This window comes from Salmo trutta, chromosome 5 (genome assembly GCF_901001165.1).
Source record: "Salmo trutta chromosome 5, fSalTru1.1, whole genome shotgun sequence".
Classification (NCBI taxonomy): domain Eukaryota; kingdom Metazoa; phylum Chordata; class Actinopteri; order Salmoniformes; family Salmonidae; genus Salmo; species Salmo trutta.
The window spans coordinates 23,137,207-23,164,218 of record NC_042961.1 but is presented as its reverse complement, the minus strand read 5'-3'; the positions used below and the strand labels follow the sequence as shown (position 1 = coordinate 23,164,218).

The 27,012-nt window shown below is 42.7% G+C and overlaps 1 protein-coding gene across 2 annotated transcripts in view; it reads right to left on the bottom strand.

The window, feature by feature from the left end:
- Positions 1-26,320, bottom strand: part of tjap1 (tight junction associated protein 1 (peripheral)) — an 83,977-nt gene extending 57,657 nt beyond the window's left edge. The window contains exon 1 of one of the 2 annotated variants that reach the window (XM_029753039.1): positions 25,940-26,320. The gene's annotated coding sequence lies outside the window, so the exon portion shown is untranslated. The remainder of the gene's footprint in view (positions 1-25,939) is intronic. The other variant, XM_029753036.1, reaches the window with a different exon arrangement.
- Positions 26,321-27,012: the final 692 nt, after the last annotated feature.

Below are 27,012 nucleotides of genomic sequence, written 5' to 3'. Positions count from 1 at the left end.
TTCCAATTAAAAAAAATGTGGTGTGATTACTTTCTGAAGGAGCTGTACATACGCACCAGTTTAATACCACTAAATTATGAAAATTAACCTATAGACTGATAAGCATGACTGGACAAATATATTTTCGGCAGTTAACATCCCTAACTTTCAGAAATCAAAACACAGACCATCAAAACATCTGTGTTTTAAACCATTTCACCTGTTTCTTGCTTCAATAGAGTGATGAGGCGTGCAACTAAAAGATTTTAAATCACACAAAATACATTAGTGCAACACATTCGGCAGAAACTCGTTTTAAATCAGATGACAACAGACAGAAATGCAACACCATTTGGCTAGCAGCCACACGAGTAAATTAGCTTACAACGAAAAAGCAAGGTGGTGTTGTTTGGCAAAAAGGATGCATGCCCATCATATTTCTAATGTTCATCATAGAAAGTAGCCAGCTTCATTTCCTAATGTTTTGCTTGAAGTTAATCTTCGCTACTAATCGGAGAAAAACTACACCTGTGATCCAATGAGGAGCGCAAATATATTTAATCCGAGTAGAGAAGTGCAATTACTTATTACTCCGTTTATATACATGATTAGGAGCGAAGCCGGACTTAAACCGGCCAGAATTTACAATAAGAAATGTTTACAAAGCACAGCAAGACAATTTTTTCTGCGTTTTATCTTTCCTTCTGAGTAAAACAAAAAGCAGAATCCTGCAATAACGCAACCCCTGCCCTAAAGCGTACTGTATTCATTTAGAAGTCAACAAATGGGATGTAGCAGCTGAAGATTGCCCCGTTAACTTTCTCACGTTAAGACTACTAACTACGCCTTAGAATTAAGCTTAGCAACATTTGCAATTATGAAACCTTCATGACCAGGGAACTTTGTATAATGTAGCATACAAGTAGAAGTGTTTAAACTGTTCTGAAAAAAAAACAAGGTTCATAGTCAAGTCAATGGCTTAGGCACTAAGTGCCTTAGCAGCTGGAACAATCATTCATCCTAAAAAGATTCAACACTAATGCAGGAAGGGTGTACAAAGAAAACATGTCTTATACAGAATAACAGATCTGTCAATGTACAGTATATTTCTAGCTAGATTTTAAATTAGGCCATTGTCCAAAATTGGATTGAGTTTGCTCAAATAAACGCTTCACATTTGAATATTCCGCTCAAGAGCCCACTCACTACAGATTGAGCCATCTGATCACATTAATTTGTGAAAATCTTAGCATTTCTACTCCGTTACGGTTAAAGACCAGCAGAATCTTAAACGCTACCACACCAAATGGACAGTTGAACAAGTCCATCAACTCAATGCTTTGTCTGTGAAGCTCAGACACTTGCTCTTTCATCCAGTGAAAATATACTAGTGAATTAGGAAAGTATTCAGACCTTTACTTTTTCCACATTTTGTTACATTACAGCCTTATTCTAAAATCGAATAAATTGTCCCCTCCCTTCAATCTACACACAATACCCCATAATGACAAAGAAAAAACATATTTTTAGAAACGTTTGCTAATATAACAAAAACTGATATCTTTTTACTGAAATATCACATTTACATACAGTTGAAGTCGGAAATTTACATACACCTTAGACAAATACATTTAAACTCAGCTTTTCACAATTCCTGACATTTAATCCTTGTAAAAATTATGTCTTAGGTCAGTTAGGTTCACCACTTTAATAAGAATGTGAAATGTCAGAATAATAGAGAGAATAATATCAGCTTTTATTTCTTTCATCACATTCCCAGTGTGTCAGAAGTTTACATACACTCAATTAGTATTTGGTAGCATTGCCTTTAAATTATTTAACTTGGGTCAAACGTTTTGGGTAGCCTTCCACAAGCTTCCCACAATAAGTTGGGTGAATTTTGGCCCATTCCTCCTGACAGAGCTAGTGTAACTGAGTCAGGTTTGTAGGCCTCCTTGCTCGCACAGTCTTTTTCAGTTCTGCCCACACATTTTCTGTAGGATTGAGGTCAGGGCTTTGTGATGGCCACTCCAATACCTTGACTTTGTTGTCCTTAAGCCATTTTGCCACAGCTTTGTAAGTATGGTTGGGGTCATTGTCCATTTGGAAGACCTATTTGTGACCAAGCTTTAACTTCCTGACTGATGTCTTGAGATGTTGCTTCAATATATCCACATCATTTTCCTCCCTCATCATGCCATCTATTTTGTTCATTATGCCATCTATTTTGTGAAGTGCACCAGTCCCTCCTGCAGAAAAGCACCCCCACAACATGATGCTGCCACTCCTGTGCTTCAAGGTTGGGATGGTGTTCTTCGGCTTGCAACCCTCCCCCTTTTTCCTCCAAACATAATGATGGTCATTATGGCTGAACAGTTCTATTTTTGAGTCATCAGACCAGAGGACATTTATCCAAAAAGTATGATCTTTGTCCCCATGTGCAGTTGCAAACCGTAGTGTCTTTTTTATTGCGGATTTTGAGCAGTGGCTTCTTCTTTGCTGAGCAGCCTTTCAGGTTATGTCGATATAGGACTCGTTTTACTGTGGATATAGATACTTTTGTACCCGTTTCCTCCAGCATCTTCACAAGGTCCTTTGCTGTTGTTCAGGAATTGATTTGCCCTTTTTGCACCAAAGTACACTCATCTCTAGGAGACAGAACGCATCTCCTTCCTGAGCGGTATGACGCCTGCGTGGTCCCATGGTGTTTATACTTGCATTCTATTGTTTGTACAGATGAACGTGGTACCTTCAGACGTTTGGAAATTGCTCCCAAGGATGAACCAGACTTGTGGAGGTCTACAATTTTTTTTTTGAGGGCTTGGATGATTTCTTTTGATTTTCCCATGATGTCAAGCAAAGAGGCACTGAGTTTGAAGGTAGGCCTTGAAATACATCCACAGGTACACCAATTGACTCAAATGATGTCAATTATCCTATCAGAAGCTTTTAAAGCCATGACATCATTTTCTGGAATTTTCCAAGATGTATAAAGGCACAGTCAACTTAGTGTATGTAAACTTATGACCCACTGGAATTGTGATAGTGAATTATAAGTGAAATAATCTGTCTAAACAATTGTTGGAAAAATTACTTGTGTCATGCACAAAGTAGATGTCCTAACCGACTTGCCAAAACTATAGTTGGTTAACATTATGCTGCCAGGTTTACTTCAGACGTGACACTTTGCATTCAGGCCAAAGAATTCAATCTTGGTTTCATCAGATCAGAGAATCTTGTTTACCATGGTCTGAGTCCTTTAGATACCTATTGGCAAACTCCAAGCGGGCTGTCATGTGCCTTTTACTAAGGAACCATAAAGGCCTGATTGTTGGAGTGCTGCAGAGATTGCTTCCCTTCTGGAAGGTTCTCCCATCTCCACAGAGGAACTCTGGAGCTCTGTCAGAGTGACCATCAGGTTCTTGGTCACCTCCCTGACCAAGGCCCTTCTCCCCCGATTGCTCAGTTCGGCCGGGCAGCCAGCTCTAGGAAAGGTCTTGGTGTGTTCTTGGGGACCTTCAATGCTGCAGAAATCTTTTGGTACCCTTCCCCAGGATCTGTGCCTCGACACAATCCTGCCTCGGAGCTCTACAGACAATTCATTCGACCTCATGGTTTGGTTTTGCTCTGACATGCACTGTCAACTGTGGGACCTTATATAGACAGGTGTGTGCGCCTCTCCAAATCGGGTCCAATCAATTGAATTTACCACAGGTGGACTCCAATCAAGTTGTAGAAACATCTCAGGGATGATCAATGGAAACAGGATGCACCTGAGCTCAATTTCGAGTCTCATAGCAAAGGGTCTGAATACTTATGTAAATAAGTTCTGTCTGTGCAAACATGTCTAAAAAGCAGTTTTGATTCTTAATTCATATTTAAAATCAATATTAGAATAAGGCTGTAACTTAACAAAATGTGGAAAAAGGGAAGGAATCAATATTTTCCGAATGCATGCATGCGTGTGTGTGTACACACACAAAAGTTGGGCACCCCTTAAAAATTTGTGGACTCGGCTATTTCAGCTACACCAGTTGTTGACCGGTGTGTAAAATCACGCACAGTCATGCAATCTTAAGAGCTCAGTGACCTTCAACGTGGCGCAATTATAGGACGCCACCTTTCCAACAAGTCAGTTCGTCAAATTTCTGCCCTGTTAGAACTACCCCGGTCAACTCTAAGCATGACAGTGCTGTTATTGTGAAGTGGAAATGTCTAGGACCAACAACGGCTCAGCCGCGAAGTGGTAGGCCACACAAGCTCACAGAACGGGACTGAGTGCGTAAAAAGGAATAATGGTCTGGGGCTGTTTTTAATGGTTGGGGCTAGACCCCTTAGTTCCAGTGAAGGGAAATCTTAACGCTACAGCATACAATTACATTCTAGACAATTCTGTGCTTTGTGGCAAAAGCTTCGGGAAGGCCCTTTCCTGTTTCAGCATGACAATGCCCCCGTGCACAAAGCGAGATACATACAGAAATGGTTTGTCGAGATCAGTGTGGAAGAACTGATTGGCCTGCACAGAACCCTGACCTCAACCCTATCGAACACCTTTGGGATGAATTGGAACGCAGACAGAGTCAGGCTTAGTCGCCCAAAATCAGTGTACGACCACACTAATGTTCGTGGCTGAATGGAAGCAAGTCCCTGAAGATTGGATGCTGTTATAGTAGCAAACGGGGGACCGACACCATATTAATGCCCATGGTTTAAAAAAATAAAAAAATGTATGAGATGCTCGACGAGCAGGTGTCCACATACTTTTAATCATGTACTGTGCCATCCTTTAATCATGGATAAAGATTCATACATAGTTAGACACTCCATAATTGCTGTAGCCACAAAGCGTGAATCTGATTGTACCATTCCACGGATTCCAGCAGGGGTTCAAGGTATGGTTATCTAACTGGCTCAGTGCAGGTTGGCCACAAAGGCCATGTGATTCATCCCCTCTTGGACAACCTAACGCTTAGTATGTTTCATTCTTTCTGAAAGATAGAAAAAAAATCTGTCATTTTGAAAACGTCTGAAATCCAAATCTCTTCAAAACGATCATGTTCTGAAAGAATACCGCTGTTAAACAAATGCTGGCTTTATTGATATGTCCGGCGTAGGTCTGGCTGCCTATGAATCCTGCGGCTCCCTCGACTTTGGTCGGCTGCCGCCGCCGCTGCTTCCATTCCTCATTATTTTTAATGAGAACGTGGAACACACCTGTAGAGCCCAGTAAGCTCTCACACAAATGATCAGCAGCACTTCACCTTGGGATTAACATTTATCACATAACTTCTGAATCAGAGACAGCTAAATTATTCACAATCCTTCCATTAAAGGTCAATGGAGAGTCTGAGACGGAACCCGAAGGCGGACGTCACCACTGACTAAATGTACTTTTTTCTCCTCCCCAACCAGATCCAGGGTTTACCAGAGTGCCATTTCCATCCCGATATAGTGCTCAATCTCCAGTGCTCCACAAACGGACAGTCTAAAAAAGGGGTTATAAAAGGCACAGCTTGGATGACAAAATAGCGCCCCTTGTGTGCACTTCTGGTAATACCCCGGGTATGGTACAGAAACGGTATGACGGTATGAAAATATGGATACCGCCCAATCCGACTGCAGCCTCACAAACAAGTGACACTCGGTCACAGAGGGCAATTTCCACAAGCAGCGCTTAAGCGCATGAATGGTAATTCAGCTCTCAAGTTTGTGACAGCTAATAAAAGAAGAGAGCAGTCCTAATTAAAATCAGTAACACCCTCTGTTCATCTCTCCTCTGCACCCCTGTCTCCTTTGGGCAAAGACAGAACATTCTAATTGGTCGTGGGCAACACAGGCAAACAGAAAAAGGCTGATAAAACACATACACAAACATTTTGGCACACCAGTTGGTTACGGTCTACTATTCCGATTGAGTCATTCTCCATCTTCGACCTTTGAATGAAATTCTCTTAGTTTACTGAAAGGCTGCCAGTCTATGTCCTGTGTCAGTAGAGTGCTAACCACGTGACCTAGGTTGAGAGAGGATAAGGCTGCAGGAAGGGAAAAAAAGAAACGTCTGGAGACGCCAGCCTGGTGTGCCATCCATCACCCGCCCCGAACGAAGTGCCCCGTCATCGAAATAAATAACACGAAGCACAAATGTCAGTCAGTAACGAATAAAAACCTCCGTCCTTGTCATTACCTGTGAGTACTAACACAGTGACACCATGATGTAAAGGGATGGAGAATTTAAAAATAAATATACATGATAAAAAAAAGTGAGTATAGCCTAATACCATGGCTGTCACTCCATCTCCTTCACTATGCCAGCCAAATAACCCTTCAGAGCTTGACGGGCACCCAGAGTGGCGTACATTTCCCTAACTTAGTCCGCCTGTCACCAGACACAAAAATATTAGAAATGTCAGGGAGAATCTGCCATTGGTCTTTTACTTGCACACATTTACACAGACACGCGCACACACACACACACACACACACACACACACACACACACACACACACACACTCTATTATTTCACCACTGACCTAGGCCTAATGAAAATACTGTTCACAATCACTTACAGCAGATAGTGTATTGTAATTCAGCTTCTTTTTTTATCAAAAGGAATCAGCAATGTGCATTCATTTCCACGCTGCGGATACAATCCCTGAGCAGAATAGGTTGGAGTAAACACAGTATCAACATTACCACTATCCAGTACATGCTAAACAAAGCGCAGTATCATATGAATTGGAACTAAACGCTTAGGTATCCTTTTCATATCTTTTAACACCTGATTTACTTAACAAAAAGGCATATCTCAATAAGTGGTCCAGGTAAGTCATGACATAGCACAAGTAAGGGGGTGGGCCTTTCCTCTTTTGCTCATCAAGCAAGCGGGGAGCCCAATGACATCACAGATTCCCATCAGACCAACTCCTTGAATGCCCTACTCCTTGTAGTTTGCAGTTGTGTCAACAACAAAAACGTCTTTACCCTTTAGTGTGTGTGTGTGTGTGTGTGCTTTACTGTATTGATACTTTTGATATCGCTTTTCAACAATAAAAGTTCCAAATTGGCTGGAGGATCTCTTTAAAACAATAAACAAAGGCTATCAGAGCCTGGTGAATGTAGTGGTCTGTGAAGAGGGGGGGAAAAAAACAACAAAAAACCTCATTATGGCATGGAAGAGTACACATTTATAGGGATATTACAGCAGCAGCAACCAGCCCAGAGGAACCCTGCTGCTGGAATGCAGTGGGGGAGAAGACGAGGCAGCTGTATTACCTCTCAGAAAGGCAGTGGAGGGAAGCCGATCCACCTGCTTAGCTGAGCAATGTTACCCAGAGGCCTCGGAGGACCGATTGTGGCTCTCATCCAGGTGTGACCTCGTGTTTCTCTCTCATTACCCAACACTGAATGAGCAAACACGTACGCACATGAACACACACTGCCTACCTGCACCGGCTCATGCCAATTATCTGTAAATAGCGTGGAGGCACACACGCACACACCCAGTACCGTTTCACCTACACACCATACACTAAAAACAGCACACCCACACACTGCCTTCAGCCCAATTAGGCTAGGCCAACAGTATGTTGAGTTCTGTCGCCATTTCTCTCCCACAGTCTCATCTTCTCCTTGAATCATTAGTGGGAACAGGAGAAATGTCAGTGTCTGCTCTGAGCAAGGAGGGTATTTTTCCTCAAGACATTCAACAGATGTTACAACAGCTTGTGATGGAGTCTAAAAGAGACACTCGTACTTTGGAAACGAGACATTTGGATTCAGATGAAAAGCGGCAAAAAAAAAGAAGATCAAGTTAGAGAACAAAGAAGAATGAGAGAAAGTGAGACACGATAAGAGAAACCGACGAGCTGAAAGACTGGTTGAAAAGCTTTAAAAAAAAGGATAGAATCAAAAGGAGGAGAAACATAAGCCAGTCTAACGTTTAGGCTATGGCTCAGTGCATGAGAGAGCCAGATGAATCACCTCATTTCCTTAGAGGAAGAAATCAACGGCAGACCACACCCCTGTCATATTCAAATAGGCCTACCAACCAGGGCCAAAAAAAACCCCCGATGCATACCAAATGGGACAAGTGAGAACATGATGGGGAATGGGAGCAGGTAGCCTAGCGGTTAAGAGCGCTGGGCCAGTAACCGAAAGCTCGCTGGTTCGAATTAGGGCTGGGCGATATATCGAAATCTTGTTTTAGCGCAATGTTCCAAATGCCTGTATCGGTTTTAATGAGTGTTTGTCGTTTTGGTCTCGTGTGCACCTTCCAACTCGCAAAGACACCAAGCCCCTCACGTCAACGAAAAATCTTCTTCCTCTCTGACATGCCGTTCCAACTCACTATTTGCAGTTTGGGCCAACATCGGTCATATGGACACCAAAACATTATTTGACCGTAATAGAGGAGGACTTAACCTTATAAAAAGGGTATCGTTACAGTCTCAACACCCAAAACTTAGAGCGGAGCAGACCTTACTAAGACGGGGGTATCAATGAAAATTTGTGGAAAATCAGTATTTTAGCCATACTTACATGCTAGCTGTCTAGTCGGTGTTTTATAAATGTGCAATGATCATAAAAATACGCATCTATATAAAGAATTGGCAACTCGTTCTCATTCGGAGAAATAAGCATCTTATCCAGGTAGGCCACTTGATTTCAACATCTAAACAAAGTGAACAGGCTGTTGTTGTTCAAACAGTTGGAGATGGACAGGAGGGTGTATTCATAACAGTTCAACCGTACTAACTTGTCAGCAAGCAAATAGATCCAAATTGGCTAGACTTTAAATACACTGAGCAAAAACATCATAACGCAACATGTAAAGTGTTGGTCCCATGTTTCATGAGCTGAAATAAAAGACTCCAGAAATGTTCCATATGCCCAAAAAGGTTATTTCTCTGAGATTTTGTGAACACATTTGTTTACATCCCTGTTAGTGAGCATTTCTTCTTTGCCAAGATAATCCATCCACCTGACAGGTGTGGCATATCAAGAAGCTGATTTAAAAGCATGATCATTACACAGGTGCACCTTGTGCTGGGGGCAATAAAAGGCCACTCAGTTTTGCCACACTACACAATTCCACAGATGTCTCAAGTTGAGGGATCATGCAATTGGCATGCTGAATGTTAATTTCTCTACCATAAGCCGCCTCCAACGTCATTTCATAGAATTTGGCAGTACGTCCAACCAGCCTCACAACCGCAGACCACGTGTATGGCAGTTTGCTGATGTTAACGTTGTGACCCAGAGTACCCCATGGTGGCAGTGGTATGGGCAGGCATTAGCTACGGACAACGAACACAATTGTATTTTATTGATGACAATTTCAATGCACAGAGATACGAGGTCCTGAGCCCCATTGTCGTGCCATTTATCCGCCGCCATCACGTGTACGACAGTGTGTTCCAGTTCCCGCCAATATCCAGCAACTTCGCACAGCCATTGAAGAGGAGTGGGACAACATTCCACAGCCAGATCAACTCTATGAGAAGGAGATGTGTCGCACAGCATGAGGCAAATGGAGGTCTACTGACTGGGTTTCTGATCCATGCCCCCATCTTTTTTTTAAGGTGTGTGTGACCAACAGATGCATATCTGTATTCCCAGTCAAGTGAAATCCATAGATTAGAGTCTAATGAATTGATTTCAATATTTCTGATTTCCTTATATGAACCGTAACTGAATAAAATCTTTGAAATTGCATGTTGCGTTTATATTTTTGTTCAGTATATAGAGATTAGCTACTCACTATGTGTAACCTTTATTTAACTAGGCAAATCAGTTAAGAACAAATTCTTATTTACGGCCTACCCCGGCCAAAACCGGACAACGCTGAGCCAATTGTGCGCCGCCCTATGGGACTCCCAATAACGGCCGGTTGTGATACTGCCCGGATTCGAACCAGGTACTGTAGTGACACCTCTTGCACTGAGATGCGGTGCCTTAGACCGCTGCGCCACTCGGGAGCCCCATGTGCTTGAGAGATTGTTTAGTTGTGTGTTAATGTTCTATAATGCCTGCTATCAGAAGTTAGTCATTATCAGTGGATGTGCATGGTTCTGGTTACATTTGTAACAAAAATTACATTTTTCATAGACTTCAAAGCCAGTGATTATTGCAACAACAAAAAAGCAGGTTAAACTATTTTGATAAAATAATACAATTATTAGTGGGTCTTATGGATGAAGGCTTATATTTAACCCAAATATAATTTTACAAGTCCTGAATTTATTCAATTTGTCCCAATGCAGTCTATTGACCTTTTAATAATGCTTAGGCAATTTGTTAATATACATCTTATTTTTTTTTTTAGTTCGAATCCCAGCACCGACTAGGTGGAAAAACCTGCCCATGTGCCCTTGAGCAAGGCACTTAAACCTAATTGTTCCTGTAAGTCGCTCTGGATAAGAGTGTCTGCTAGATGACTAAAATGTTCATGTAAAATGGGGGAATAATCTGACAAAATGACTTAGGCGTAGACTGCCTTTTGGGGATGTGGAAAAATGGAATAGAACAGATTGAGGGAAAAAGATTGTAGGGGCATGAATACTGGGGGCGGAGACCAGAATAGGCATTGTTTACTTTGACACGCTGTAGAGTACAAAATACACACTAAAATATAACATTGTCAGACAGCTTGCTGTGCCTGCCAAACCCCTGCTGGTGCAAACCCACGTTTGTTTGGATATTTTAGGTATGTAGGCCTATAAACAGCTCTTTCATAAGGTTATTAATATTATCATCAGGCAATGGAATGTGCATGCAAATGTTTTTCCCCCCGTCGATCCTTTTATTCCACCTCTGAATCAAAATAAAAACACCCTGTACCATTCAACGCTGATTCAAAATGGGTTTTCATACGTTTTGACAAGACCTGGGATTTCTGGGATTCATCTGTGCCTCTGGTGCAGCTTAGGAGGAGACGAACCAAGAAAGTTAGTGGATGGACTCAAAACGGCATAGAGGCTCTGCTCTTCCAAATAAACTTCCAACATTATTCCACAATCCAAGAGACACTTCCACCCTCTGTCCTGGAATCAGTCAGGAGATGGGACTAATTCACAGCCACTGCAAGGGACAAAAGACTGGAAGAGCAGACAAAAAGACAGCTACTGGCAGTTTCTCTTACAATTGGCTCATTCATCCCCCCCCCTCCTCTCCCCTGAAACTATTCCCCAGGTCGTTGCTGTAAATGAGAATGTGTTCTCAGTCAACTTACCTGGTAAAATAACGGTAAAATAAATAAATTCTCTCTGACGCTCTCCCTCTAGCTGAAACTATCCCATGGTGCCATCGGACTGCGGCTCTGTTGAGACATGCCAGTCCAGACTCCCCATACAAAGCCACCTGTGCAGTACAAGACCGAGCTCCTTTTATTAGTAGTCCAATATCATAGGCAAACCCCCAGGAGGCATAATGGCTTTACCGCCACTTCATATAGGAAGTAGGGGTCTGAAAATCACTTGGAGGCCACCAAGAAAATTGGACATGGACACTTCTAATCCAGAGCAAAGCACTAAGGCTGTTGCTTTTATTGCTTTGCAGTTGATTTTCCTTTTTATTTTTCTAACCCGGAGTCAAACCCCATGCTTTGCCTGTCACAAGGCACCGTTTCAACAAAACAAGTCACACACGCGTGCGTAGCTAGGCGACAAAAAGCAAGGGAGTAAACACTGAACAGTATAACATTCTGGTTAAATCATAAAGGGTAATAGCTGCCAACTGGCCTAAAAAGGCTGATAAAAATAACATCCTCTAATTGCGGTATTCTATTTCATTACGAGGCAGGCTCAACAAAAAAACAAACATGCGGAGTCTTTCATTAAAAGTTCATGTTGGCCAGCTCTCCCTCTATACATAATAAAAGACCAGTTTGCACACACACAAAGTGCTCCCACACACTCTAGGGAGCTGGAAATCGTTAAAACCACGTGTGGAGCAGGGAAAACAAAAAGGTGGACCTGGCCAATCATATTCATAAAATATTGAGCTATAAATGAGACAGCCATATTAGTGGTAGCAACTGTGAGGATGTATGTCCTGCTTGTCTGAATAGTACTACCGGAGAACACAGTGCCTGGCAGGATTCAGGGCTGTAGTAGAGGAAGAGATGGACTCGGGAAAAGACTGCACTGTCCCTAGGGAGTGTCAATTCTCATTCTCTCTCTGTAAGGCCAACAACTGCTGTAGGCGACTGAATGAAACAGGAGGGGAAGTATATTCACTATGGAAACAGGGACATTCCCTGAAGAGAGAGATAGTGTGTGTGTGTGTGTGTACGTGTACACGTCAGTGTACCATTGCTATACACTAGTGAGAGAAAACAGTAATCACTTGATGTTTCTTTTAGAAGGACTGACCTCCGCTTTAATGCAATGGATCCAGAGGTCAGTACAATGCTGATGTGACTGTTTCAGCCCTAGTGAGTCACTGGGCATGCAGGGGTGCCGATAATGTGCAATCAGCGCAAATCACTGAAATCACTCGAGCCTGGCGCAACCTTGGGAGCGCTCCTGAAATCTTCAAACAACAGAGGAGGCAAAACAGTGACATTAGAAATGCAGATATGCTGCGTGCTTTGGCCATTGTTCAGTAAAACTTCTTTCCAAAGCAAGCAACGGTTTTTTCTTTTTTAGATCGTTCAGCCAAAGCACGACTGGTTATATGGGTTTTGCTTCATCATTTATTTTATGAGTCGCTTATAGGTAGTAATAGAGCCAGGCTCAGACCAGGATTACATTTTTCATCAGTATCTAACTCATTCGCAGGACACTTGCCACAAAGGGATGTGTACAGACTGTATACAGTGTATGAATGAATAAATGGCAGAAATAGACTCAACCTTCAGAGGAGAGCTTGAAAAAGGGAATGTTTTAAGAAGAAATACTGTGACCACTTGTTTGCCTGGATGTCAGAACACTACCAGCCCGTGATGCCAAAAGCACGGCACAATAGTAGGGCCCTGTTCACCATATCTGGAACAGTCTGTCCAAAGGTTTGCTGGGAAATCACAGGCAAGGACAGCCACTGGCGCTGACGCAAGAGCGACAGCGTGGGAGGTGGTGTTGAAAACGAGTGAAAAGAGGAAGAGACAGGGCGAGAGTGAGAGCGCCTGGGAAAGGAGTCAAGAATGTCCTGGCATGAGCTCGGAGGACCGTCATGACGAGTGTGACTGCAGATGATCCTCAGCTAAAAAGGACAACGCCAGATCCACTAGAAAATAAGCATCAGACCAAATTACACGAGAGAATCCCAAATGCAAAAAGTTTCCGTCAAAAACAAGAATGCCATTAAAATTAAAGGAGTTAGACAGTATTTCTTCTTCCTGAATAAAGACAGCAACTTTCCCTTCCACCACAGCCTACGGTAAGGGGTGGAGGAAGTTGGCAAAGAAGCAGCTCTAGTGGCAGCCAGAATGAGAGGCCTGTAGTGCAGGCCAGAGAGGCCTATAGCCTAATGAGCCAGGCCAGTCAGAAGCTCTGTAATGAGGCTACGCTCCTCATCCTGGTGTTGCCGCTACTACTCCAGTAGCAGCTGGCCACACAGGCAGTCACACCTGGAGAATCCCAGGATGCAGGGAGTTAAGCCCCAGCCAGCAGAGCTGGTAGCAGTGGGAGGCAGGCACAGAGAGGTAGGCTGTTAAGGCGTCTACACACTTGGTTTGGTTTGCTCCTAGCAGAGAAAAAAGGGGCAATAGTACCGTTTTGCCCCTCTTGAGACGCTGTAGCCAGTATTCCCTTAGATCCATTCTAACTAAGACAAGAAATCTGTAATTAATTGACGTAATTCGCATGAAAACGAGTCCCCTCCCGTTGAACGACAAACACTCCCTACTGTTGACCAAATCACTGTCGAAGGGGTTTGCCTCAAGAAAAGAAAAAATGTGTGTGCACGAACAGCCGAAAAACCCTTGGCGAAGACCAATATGAACAAAATATATGCACTAACTGTTCCGAACTCTTCGGATAGGATGCACACGACGTCTTTAGCCTAGCTAGCTAAGGCCTACGTCCCGTGTGGCTCAGTTGGTAGAGCATGGTGTTTGCAACGCCAGGGTTGTGGGTTCGATTCCCACGGGGGGCCAGTACGGAAGAAAAAAAAAGTATGCAATGTATGCATTCACTACTGTAAGTCGCTCTGGATAAGAGTGTCTGCTAAATGACTAAAATATAAAAAATGTTCAAGACTTTGTGCTGAGTACGGTTTCCCAGCCTCTGACTGACTTAGACACAGCCAGCCAGGTCTAACAAGGGAAGGTAAGCAACAGGAATAAGTGAGGGAAGGAAGGTTTGATGGAGTGGGTATGGAGGGAGGGGAGAGGAGAGGCGTTTTGAATGGCTGTGGTTGTATGCCATTGTAGAAATACCGCAGCAGGCTGTCATGGGCGACAATTCATTTTAAATACTCACCAAATGTGCAAAACACCTAGATAAATCATTCAATTTGAAAACAAACTGGATATACCGGGATCCATCAGATTAAGAGAGAAAGTGTGTGTGTTGGAGGACACAAAAGGGACTGTGCAACTTCTCCCAAGGTTACTTTTCAAACGGTTTAATGTCATCTTGAGGGATGGGTGTATAGCCTAGATCAGTTATTCAACACTAGTGAGGAGAAATTGACAAAAGACTATGGCCTCAATTGTTTTACTTTGAGTTAACGGAGTTATAAAACCCTTCAAATAAATATATATATATATATATATATATATATATATATATATATATATATATATATATATATATATATATATATATGCATTAGAGGTCGACCGATTATGATTTTTCACCGCCGATACCGATTATTGGAGGACCGGGGAAAGCCGATACAGATTAAAAATCGGCCGATGTTTTTTATTTTTTGTAATAATGACAATTACAACAATACTGAATGAACACTTATTTTAACTTAATATAATACATCAATAAAATCAATTTAGCCTCAAATAAATAATGAAATATGTTCAATTTGGTTTAAATAATGCAAAACAAAGTGTTGGAGAAGAAAGTAAAAGTGCAATATGTGCCATGTAAGAAAGCTAACGTTTAAGTTCCTTGCTCAGACCATGGGAACATATGAAAGCTGGTGGTTCCTTTTAACATGAGTCTTCAATATTCCCAGGTAAGAAGTTTTAGGTTGTAGTTATTATAGGACTCTCTCTCTATACGATTTGTATTTCATATACCTTTGACTATTGGATGTTCTTATAGGCACTTTAGTATTGCCAGTGTAACAGTATAGCTTCTGTCCCTCTCCTCGCTCCTACCTGGGCTCGAACCAGGAACACATCGACAACAGCCACCCTCGAAGCAGCGTTACCCATGTAGAGCAAGGGGAACAACTACTCCAAGTCTCAGAGCGAGTGACGTTTGAAACACTATTAGCGTGCACCCGCTAACTAACTAGCCATTTCACATCAGTTACACCAGCCTAATCTTGGGAGTTGACAGGTTTGAAGGGGTGGGTATAATTTCTGGAACGTTCCAACAGGAATCTGTTCCAAAAAACGTAAAGTAAAAGGTTGCCAACCAACAACGCATACAAAGTAGCAACGCATACAAACCTAGCTAACTAGCTGCCGAATAGGCATCAACTCACCACGTAGCTTATTCTTAATGTTTGTCCACAGGCAACCAGAGTGAGGACAGACATTGTTCGGAATAAACGTGATGAGTGAAAAACGCAATGAAATAGACCACTCCCTACCCGGTATCTTATTCTGCCGCTATACAACTTTGTATGCGTTGTTTTTTGGCAACCTTGTTATTTACGAAGTTTTTGGAATAGATTCCTGTTGGAACATTCCACAAATTATACCCACCCGGCTTGAAGTCATAAACAGCTTGAAGCACAGCGAAGAACTGCTGACAAAACGCACAAAGTGCTGTTTGAATGCTTACGAGCCTGCTGCTGCCTACCACCGCTCAGTCAGACTGCTCTATCAAATCATAGACATAATTATAATATAATAACACACAGAAATACGAGCCTTAGGTCAATATAGTCGAATCCGGAAACTATCATCTCGAAAACAAAACGTTTTTCCTTTCAGTGAACCGTTCCGTATTTTATCTAACGGGTGGCATCCCTAAGTCTAAATATTCCTGTTACATTTCACAACCTTCAATGTTATGTCATAATTACGTAAAATTCTGGCAAATTAGTTCGCAACGAGCCAGGCGGCCCAAACTGTTGCACATACCCTGACTCTGCGTGCAATGAACGCTAGAGATGTGACACAATTTCATGTTAGCAGGCAATATTAACTAAATATACAGGTTTAAAAATATATACTTGTGTATTGATATTTAAGAAAGGCATTAATGTTTATGGTTAGGTACATCGACAGTGATTTTTTCGCAAACGCACTTGTTAAATCAACACCCGTTTGTCAAAGTAGGCTGTGATTCAATGAAAAATTAACAGGCACCGCATCGATTATATGCAACGCAGGACACGTTAGATAAACTAGTAATATTAACCATGTGTAGTTAACTAGTGATTATGTTAAGATTGATAGTTTTTTACAAGGTAAGTTTAATGCTAGCTAGCAACTTACCTTGGCTTCTCGCTGCCCTTGCGTAACAGGTAGTCAGCCTGCCATGCAGGCTCCTCGTGGAGTGTAATGTAAGGCAGGTGGTTACAGCGTTGGACTAGTAAAAGGAAGGTTGCAAAAACGAATCCCCCCTGAACAAGGCAGTTAACCCCTGAACAAGGCAGTTAACCCCCGTTCCTAGGCCGTCATTGAAAATAAGAATGTGTTCTTAATCTGACTTGCCTAGTTAAATAAAGGTGTAAAAAAAAAAAAAAAAAAGTTTAATGAAAAAATATTTTTACATTTCTTTTTGAAAATAAAAATAAAAATCGGTGGCCAAAAATACCGATTATCGATTGTTATGAAAGCGTTAAAATCGGCCCTAATTAACCGGCCATTCTGATTAATCGGTCAACCTCTAATAGGCATACGCTTATTAAAAGCTCAGTGGTAGCCAATATTCAACTGAATTGTTTGGTGTGACCTACCAAGCATGCACCTGACATGTCATGATGATTGGTTTCAATAATACCTCAAATGTACCCTAATCAATTCACTGTCACTCAGTGTCATTCATCCCCTTTTCAAAACATTTCATTAACACTGAGTGTATTTATGTTCAATGATACTAATTAGGTTAGATTACTTTCTAAGAGAGATGGAGTGTGCACGTAACAGTCCACCGCCTCTTCTCTGAAGCAATGACCTTTCACTTAGACATCTGAACAGGTTATAATGAGGAAACAAGTAACTTCATTAACTTCCAATAATCCCTGAGAAGCATTTAAGATGTGAATGAGGTAGGGAGGGAGCTAACCGACAAAATAATAAAGAGCATGGAGAAAACAAAATTGCTGGTTAAGTCAGAGATGGCCAAACATCTAGCATACAGACTTCTAAAAGCAGTCGCTGTTGCTTTTCAAGTGTATAAAATAAGCTTTGGTGCAGTTTGGTTGCAGTTTCAATCATTTAGAGAGACGATTTGTCTTGAACTGCCGGCAAACAAACACTATAGTGCAGGATGTTTATATCCACCTCTGTCTGAGACCAACCGGAAAGTATGTGGCGGGTCACAGATAATTGGATTCGGCCAACTAAACAAACAGAAAGAGTCCTGACAGGATGGCAATGGGAGGATGTGGCTGAAGGGTACATTTGCATAAGAATCGCATGGTGCTGCTTTCTGAAGTGCATTCCACCAAAATGGGGGCACTGAAGGACAGCTCGCACCACACGGCTACGGGTTTCAGAGAGCAGCCTCCCTTTCACCAGCCCCCTGGTTCTTCCCCCGCCACATACACATATAACAGATCAACAATTGTCTGCTGAGCTCCCTGGTAAATGGTAGGGACTGTCCTGTGTTCACGTCACTTCCAAGCGCTAGCAGCAGCTTTCTGAATACTCAACAGCAGGGATAATGAACAGTCACGCAGTAGCCGGGCTGGCTCGGATTCAGCTCAAATCCACTGCCCCAGACATGCCGCTTCCGCTGTGTCCGGAGGATGATTAATATCTCAGCTACAAATCAGTCAAGTTTTATTACCAGGTCCAACCCATGACGGTGAGTGTCAGGTTTATTGCAAAACCAGCCCGCACAGACTTTTTTTTTTTTTTGCAACAAATTTTCTTCAATAATAAAAAAAAAAGGAGAGGTGGCATCATGGTGAAGAGCACAGGCTCCCGGCTTAGCTCTCCTTATTAACACACAAGTGCAACAAAGACTTAATTTCCACATATTGGTGAACCATTTTATTTTACAAGCTCAAACATCATCTCTAGTCAAGCTCACTCTAAGATCCATCAGCAGCCAATACTCGAAAGAGTAATCTTGCCACAAATCCTAACATCTCTTTCCTAATTGACAAAACCCAAAGAGAGCTCTATATTACCAAACCACACTCATCCTGATTTTTTGTTAAAAAACTCCTTTCTCTCGAAGCTGGATTTATCCCTCTAAACTACCACGCCAAGCTCATCATTCCAACACTACACCCACAAACCTCATGGGTGTGTGCCTACCACATGGGCCCCAGAGTGAGGAGAACTTTCTGGGACTGGTGGCAGAGGCTCCCTCTCAGGGGAGACAACGAGTGGTGCTGATAGGCGTAGCTCTTTAGGCTGCTGAACCAGTGGTGTAGTAGAGGTGCCCCTCCTCCTCTCTTCCCTGGAGCAGAAACATAGGACAACAGAAGAGTGCTGTCCACACAAGTTGTGTGGTGGGTTTCTCTCTCTCTCTCTCTCTCTCTCTCTCTCTCTCTCTCTCTCTCTCTCTCTCTCTCTCTCTCTCTCTCTCTCTCTCTCTCTCCTCTCTCTCTCTCTCTCTCTCTCTCTCTCTCTCTCTCTCTCTCTCTCTCTCTCTCTCTCTCTCTCTCTCTCTCTCTCTCTCTCTCTCTCTCTCTCTCTCTCTCTCTCTCTCTCTCTCTCTCTCTCTCTCTCTCTCTCTCTCTCTCTCTCCTCTCTCTCTCTCTCTCTCTCTCTCTCTCTCTCTCTCTCTCTCTCTCTCTCTCTCTCTCTCTCTCTCTCTCTCTCTCTCTCTCTCTCTCTCTCTCTCTCTCTCTCTCTCTCTCTCTCTCTCTCTCTCTCTCTCTCTCTCTCTCTCTCTCTCTCTCTCTCTCTCTCCTCTCTCTCTCTCTCTCTCTCTCTCTCATGAAAGTTAAACACTTAAGGGGATATTTTACCCACATTACAAAATGACTTTAGTTTAGTTTCCCTAGCACCATCTCCAAATGCTTACGTTTGAGCATTTGTGGCACAAATCCCATTCAAGTCATGGTACCGATATTTGCATTTTTCGTGCATCATGTTCAAATCATCTATCAATGACATTCAGAATCAATTTGAGATACTTTCGGATGATTTGGACAAGATGCACAAAAAATGCTAATATCAGTACCATGATGAATGGGATTTGTGCCACAAACGCATTTTCATTTGGAAACAGTGCCAGGGACAGGGTAAGTAAACCAGTGAATTATTTTGTAATTTGTGTGAACTATCCCTTTAATAAAATGCATATTGCCTTAGCCTAGTTATCCAGCTGAAATCCCACACTCTCAGCTACATCCGTCAGCACACCACGTGGAGTGTGCATTATAGGTCTTCACGGGTCCCAAAAATTTGATCTGGGGCTTTCCCACCCAGACCCGATACACATACATTTATTTATTTATTTTTTTAAACGTAGACACCTGTTCTGAACAGACCCGAGGACATATAGACCTGGTCAGATCCAGTGAAGGAAGAAGCAGAAAAGTAATTTAAGCTACATTATTAACCAGAACTGATAAAGCCCGAGAGGAGGGAGAGAAGTGGCGCTCTAGCAGGCGGGGAGGGGCCGTACTTTGAGCGAGTGACACAGGGAGGAGGCAGCAAGAGACAGCAACCAACCAAGACTCGCGCAACTGTAGATTAATAGCTGCCATAGCTAGGTTATTTATCATCAAATATGATTGTAGTACCAGTCTTGACTGCTAGTTAAGCTATCTAATATTAGCTAGCTAGACCGAGGCTGCAGTGCAAGCACTTTCTAATCCTACAAATAACTCTATTCATAATTTTAAGTAGCACCCTGTTGGTTCTTTTAGTTCCGTCATTTTAATTCAATTTTACATTGACTAAGTATCTATTTTTGGCCACACACAGGGCAAGGCTCTGACTGTAGCCTATTGCCGCTTTGATGACTCACAATTGGCCAACAACAAGCTACACGCTCCACTCTCGTGAAAAGCAAAAGCAGCAGCATAAATTATGCATTTTCTCTCTCTCTCTCTTTATCTACAGCAGCAGTCGCGTTCGGGTCTGTACAGGCCCTTTCTGGACAAGTTAGTTAAAAAGTACACATATCTGAGACAATCATATCAGATCCAACCCAGACTCGTGATATTATAGAAATCTGGATCCGGATCGGGTCTCGGGTACAGGTGGATCCGTGAAAACATCTAGTGTGCATCCCGTCCATGTTAAAACAGCATCAGTAAACTATTATCAGTGTAGTGCGGAGGCTGGGTTTGCCTTTTCCCAAGCGTCAATTCCAGGGAAATGTAACTCTCATTATGACCGAGATGTTTCGCAATACAGACAATGGCATTCTGGTTAGATCATAATTCAAGCAACGTTCTCTACAAAAGCCACATTTGTACCACAAGTCAAGAAACACAAGGAGGACAAAAGACAGTGTGGCTACAAACCAGAAGCAGGGAACACATTTGACTGTGTGGAAGTTTCACTACACTATCTTTCTGATGAATGATTGGCCAACAAATACATTGTCTTCTCATAAAAAAAACTGCCAGCCCACTGGTGTGTGGGTAAGTCTCAATGGAAAAGCACCACTAGACTGCTAGAGATAGACTACTGCTCTCCCTACAGAGACAAGCATGATGGAATAAATGTACCACCCGAATATTTGAAGGAAAAACACAAAAAGCACTTAAATAGTTCATTTCATGTTGACATAAGAACACAGAGAAAGTGAAAAGCTGGGACTAGAGTGAAGCCTAATTAATTACCAGGCTACTTTGGATATGGCTTTGAAACTCCAGGTGGCATTCTGCCTTCTCCCTACAGTTTTCAGCCATTGGCTTTGCCCGCGACTACCTCGCGGGAACTACAACCCCAACGCTGTGATTTAACGTTCAGAAACAAGAATCAGCGCTAGCGATACAGCTTTCGAAATATACGGCCCTCATCTTTCATCGGCGAGATAGAATCCTTCAAATATAAAATAGACACTTACTGCAGCGGTTTTGCACAGATCCATACAGCCATGGGTGTCTCCAGCCGATGAAACGATACTTCTGCTACCATTCCCTTTTATTAGTCACGTGCGCCGAATACACTGTAGACCTCACAGTGAAATGCTAACTTACGAGCCCCCGACCAACAATACAGTTTAAAAACAAATACGGACAAGAATAAGAGACAAAAGTAACAGGTAATTAAAGAGCAGCAGGAAAACAACAATAGCGAGACTATATACAGGGGGGTACCGGTACAGAGTCAATGTGCGGGGTCACTGGGTTAGTTGAGGTAGTATGTACATGTAGGTAGAGTTACTGAAGTGGCTATTCATAGATGACAACAGAGAGAGTAGCAGCAGTGGGGGAGGGGCAATGCAAATAGCCTGACATTTGATTAGGTGTTCAGGAGTCTTATGGCTTGGGGGTAGAAGCTGTTTAGAAGCCTCTTGGACCAAGACTTGGCGCTCCGGTACTGCTTGCCATGCAGTAGCAGAGAGAACAGTCTATGACTAGGGTGGCTGGAGTCTGACAATTTTTAGGGCCTTCCTCTGACACCACCTAGTATAGAGGTCCTGGATGACAGGAAGCTTGGCCCCAGTGATGTACTGGGCCGTTCGCACTACCCTCTGTAGTGCCTTGCGGTTGGAGGCCGAGCAGTTGCCATACCAGGTAGTGACGCAACCAGTCAGGATGCTCTCGATGGTGCAACTGTAGAACATTTTGAGGATCTGAGGACCCATGCCAAATCTTTTCAGTCTCCTGAGGGGGACAGGTTTTGTTGTGCCCTCTTCACGACTGTCTTGGTGTGCTTGGACCATATTAGTTTGTTAGTGATGTGGACACCAAGGAACTTGAAGCTCTCAACCTGCTCCACTGCAGCCCCGTCAATGAGAATGGGGGCGTGCTCGGTCCTCTTTTTCCTGTAGTCCACAATCATCTCCTTTGTCTTGATCACGTTGAGGGAGAGGTTGTTGTCCTGGCACCACACGGCCAGGTCTCTGACCTCCTCCCTATAGGCTCTCGTCGTTGATCAGGCCTACCACCGTTGTGTCATCGGCAAATTGAATGATGGTGTTGGAGTCGTGCAGTCATGAGTGAACAGGGAGTACAGGAGGGGACAGAGCACGCACCCCTGAAGGGCCCCTGTGTTGAGGATCAGCGTGGCGGATGTGTTGTTACCTACCCTTACCACCTGGGGGCAGCCCGTCAGGATGTCCAGGATCCAGTTGCAGAGGGAGGTGTTTAGTCCCAGGGTCCTTAGCTTATTGATGAGCTTTGAGGGCACTATGGTATTGAACGCTGAGCTGTAGTCAATGAATAGCACTCTCACATAGGTGTTCCTTTTGTACAGGAGGGAAAAGGCAGTGTGGAGTGCAATAGAGATTGCATCATCTGTGGATCTGTTAGGGCAGTATACAAATTGGAGTGGGTCTCGGGTTTCTGGGAAAATGGTGTTGATGTGAGCCATGACCAGCCTTTCAAAGCACTTCATGGCTCCAGACGTGAGTGCTACAGGTCGGTAGTCATTTAGACAGGTTACCTTTGTGATCTTGGGCACAGGCACTATGGTGGTCTGCTTAAAACATGTTGGTATTACAGACTCGGACAGGTGTTCGGAGCATGCTAGATAGCTAATTAGCACAGGTGGTCGCATCTTGTCTTCTGTAAACAGGCGCTGTAACATGGAGATATGGCCATGGGGGAACACTAATCCTAACAAGGTGTGTATCAATTAAAAAAAAAAATTACATTATTATTATTTCTCAGTGATGAAAGGTCCTTATGCTTCCAAAACCGTACGAGTGTTAATGTTCAGACTGAGCATCGAGGCTCATAACAAAACTTCACTGTACAGAAGATGCCTTTGTCCAATGACTCTTGTGTAATGTAATGGAAATGAGAGTCATGATCAAGGGCTGTTGGATACTGTCTCCACCACTGACAATTTCAGAAGTTACTGACCACTGTAAAATGCTTTTTAAACATCAGTTCTAAACATCAGTAATACGATTTGTAATGTACACATTCTAATTACAGGGACTCAAGAGTCCTGTATTGTAATTTTTCGTCACTACATCCCAGAGTCGGGAGTGGATCATTTGCATGCCTACAGCCTTCCTTGGATGTGGTAGCCATTTCTCAGGCAGCCTCTCCGGAATCGAACCTTGATTCCCCGTTAGCCCTGGTCACCATGGTAGGCACAGAAACTACCATCAAAAGTTGATAGGGCAGACATTCGAATGAGACGCCAGTGCTGCGAAGGATTACCAAAAGCGGGTGGGGAACCCGATAGCAACCCGTATGGGTTTTGGGTCTGATAATTGCGCATGTCCCCGAAGGTCAGCACTTGTTGGCATGTCTTAGCACTAGAACTGCCACAGTTACAAGTAACATTGGAGCGATCAATGGAACCATAACTGATTTAATGAGCCATTCACAGATTCCCTGTACCGACCATGTGTACTTAGATTTGCAGCGATTCATCTTTTTTTGTGAAAGGAATATGGCAGGATCAACCAGGTAGAGCATGAGGGAACAGTCTCTAAAAGAGGCATGGTTGATGAGGGCCCTCCCAGGATGGATCACGTATGCCAATTGGTCAGGAGTGAGACTGATAGACCATCCTCTCAGTGTGTCCTAATACAGAGAGTGAGAACCAGGAATGGATGTACTACAGCCAGACCCCAATATCTGTCTGCACCATCACTACAGCCAGGTAAAATAACTAGACCCTCCCCAGATGGCAGAGACGGACCCAGAGGACGCTGAAACAATGTTCACCTGCTGAGAGTGAGAATCCAGGCGTGGGAGAATGAACACATAAAATTTCACTCAGAACCACTTAAAATGATAAAAATTGCAACAGAATACAAATAGGTCTAATGCAAATAAGTGTTATTTGATGAACAATAACTTTAAATAGGTCATTATAAAAGTTTATTAAGGGCTAAGTCCCCTGGAGTGACACCATCTTCATGTAACACTAACAGGCTGACCACACCGCTCACGTCACGTGAGTGTTGCAAAATAAATTTAGAAATCTGTGTTATTCCATTATTGCACCCACACTGCTCACGCGCCTCAGTGCACATCTGCGTTGCCAAGGGCTAAAAACAGAAGTCCTTTCCATTTCTCACACAGATCGCGCAGCAAGTCCTGCCTCTCCCATCTCCTCATTGGTTCATAGAAGCAGGTGCCATCTCCTCATTGGTTATACCCACGTGGGTGATTGAAAGAAGAACTGTGTTGCTGATCAGTGTAGTAATACTATGAAAGTTTAGATGCCAATCACCATGTCATTTCAAAGATGAAAAAGCCTGGGAGGACGAGAGATGACTAGAAACGATTCAGTTGACCGTTTTATGCAGTGGATTAATTGTCGGAGTAGAGGACCTTGTGCATTTCAGGTAAAATAACAACTCAATGTTTATATCCCAGGTCAAATTAGCTAGCAACAGCAGCTAGCTAAATAGGACAAATTAGCTAGCAAGTGCAAGCTAACTAGCTAAATTGCCATAAATGTTTAATGCTTTTCGACCTGTCCCCAAATTAATGTCATTGGTTCAGAGTTTGTTTTGATATTTTAACCTGCGTGTCGTGATTGCGTTTGGTGTAGGTGGACAAAAAAATGTATGGACGATGGAGCACGCGCACAGCCGGTTTGGGTTCCGTGTAAGGGGAAAAAAGCTCTCACTCCGTTGGAAATCTCAGACTGTTGGTCCATTTTGGGCCTTATTGTTAACAGTAAGCCTACCATTTCACCACAACATGTTTTCATTGCTTTTTATACTTTAATCGTACAAATTATTTCCATATATAAATTCAAAAGGCGTCACATCACAGGACTAAGAAACAGGAATTTATTTTTTTAAATGGGCATCTAGTCAACTACCCAAATCAAGTTTTGATTTCAACGTTTAAAGAAGGAATTGCCTCCCGACCTCGCATTTCATGAGGTTTTCTTGAAAGTGAAAAGTGACAGGTGCTTAGATCAAACGATATGGACGAATCAGAGTTAGCAAATCTGAGGCCATATTACTTAAGCAATCGAGATAGTGATGCATTGACAGCATACTGGCATACTCATTATGCAGATTCGGTTGCAAAACGTTTCGTCAATCGTTTACATTACTAAGCAAACGAAAGTTTCTATTGGACAAATTCAAGTAGATCCCTCCCCATTTCGTCCCGTTTACTGTTTGCCTACGTTTGGTTTCTTACACCGTAAACGTTTTCTGATGCAAGACGTAATGAATCTACCTCTAGCTCAGTGCCATCAATATCAGCCAACGGTGGATTTATCGGTCAGATCAAATCATAAAAACATTGAGTAGGCTTTAAATACAAACGGGCACCTCTGTCGATACTTACTCACACGACATAGCCTGCGGCAATGTCCGACTCAATGATTTACAGTCGATGCAAATAACTTAGCCAGTTAAAACAAATGCAAAATATCTCCGATATCGATGTTAACAATTTAGCTAACAAAAAATAAAAATAATCAATTTGTTGTCATGATTGACCGGTCAGGCGATAACGAAAGTACATTCCCATCGAATTCGGTTCTGTGGCCCACTTCAAAAGGTATTGTATCGAATTCTGTTCACAAATAACACATCTACAAACGTTTGCTTGTTTAGGTTATTATAAATATAGAGAGATAAACCTTACCTGTTTAATGTCTGCTGTTATAGTTACCCCAAATAAAAAAAAATTTAAATCAGTGTCAGAGGGCTGAGTCAGATCCGTAATAAACTTTATCCGCTCTTCTTAGGACGGACGCTGTCTGCAGTTTGGTTGCAAGGAAGGAAGCTCATGCGCTGTAATTATTCGATCACGTTGCGTAGACTCACGAATGACAATGATATAAGTGCCTAACCATTAAGCAATTACACAACCGATAACTAACGGTTTATTCTCTATAAAAACCGAAATTCAGCTATGGTTGTTCCCGGCCAAAGTTGATCTCCTACCCTCTTCATCTATCGCCATCTTTACCCGCGGGGTACGCTGGGTAATCCTAGGAATCCCCACGCACTGCGCGTCCTGACGTTCATGATATTCTGGAAATGGGATGGCAGGTGGGCTCTTCCAACTTTGCGCTAGCTGCAGCACTTCATAGGCCACTGGTTTCATGGTAGACATATTATGAGTGAAGGTGCTATTTTTTATATCAATTGAAGTACATTAATGTAATAATAGGCTAAAGGTTTAAATGTTAAACGTGTATAGCAAAGTGCCCAATAGTCTACTTCATGATGTAAATTAAATTAGGCCTACTGACCAACATAGGCTATTTAAGCAATAAGACCTGAGGGGGTGTGATGTATGGCCAATATACATACCATGGCTAAGGGCTGTTCTTAAGCACGGCACAACACAGAGTGCTGCTGGAAACAGCCCTATTGGCCATATACCACAAACCTCTGAGGTGCCTTATTGCTATTATAAACTGGTTACCAACTTAATCGGAGCAGTAAAAAATACATGTTTTGTCACACCCATGGTTACTCTTTTTTTGTATGGGCATTAGCACAGTATACCTGATCCCAATTCTAGTTCCAAGGCAGCAGCAATTAGAAAAAACTAAAAAGTAGATTTTGCTGATTTATTGGTGCATTGAACCATGTCGCGCGCTGTAGTTTAAAAACTCTGTAGATAATGCTGAAATGATGGCATCATATCCGAATTTCTCCATCTTTATGCATTTTCACCATAGATCCCAAGTGGAAGACAAAACAATA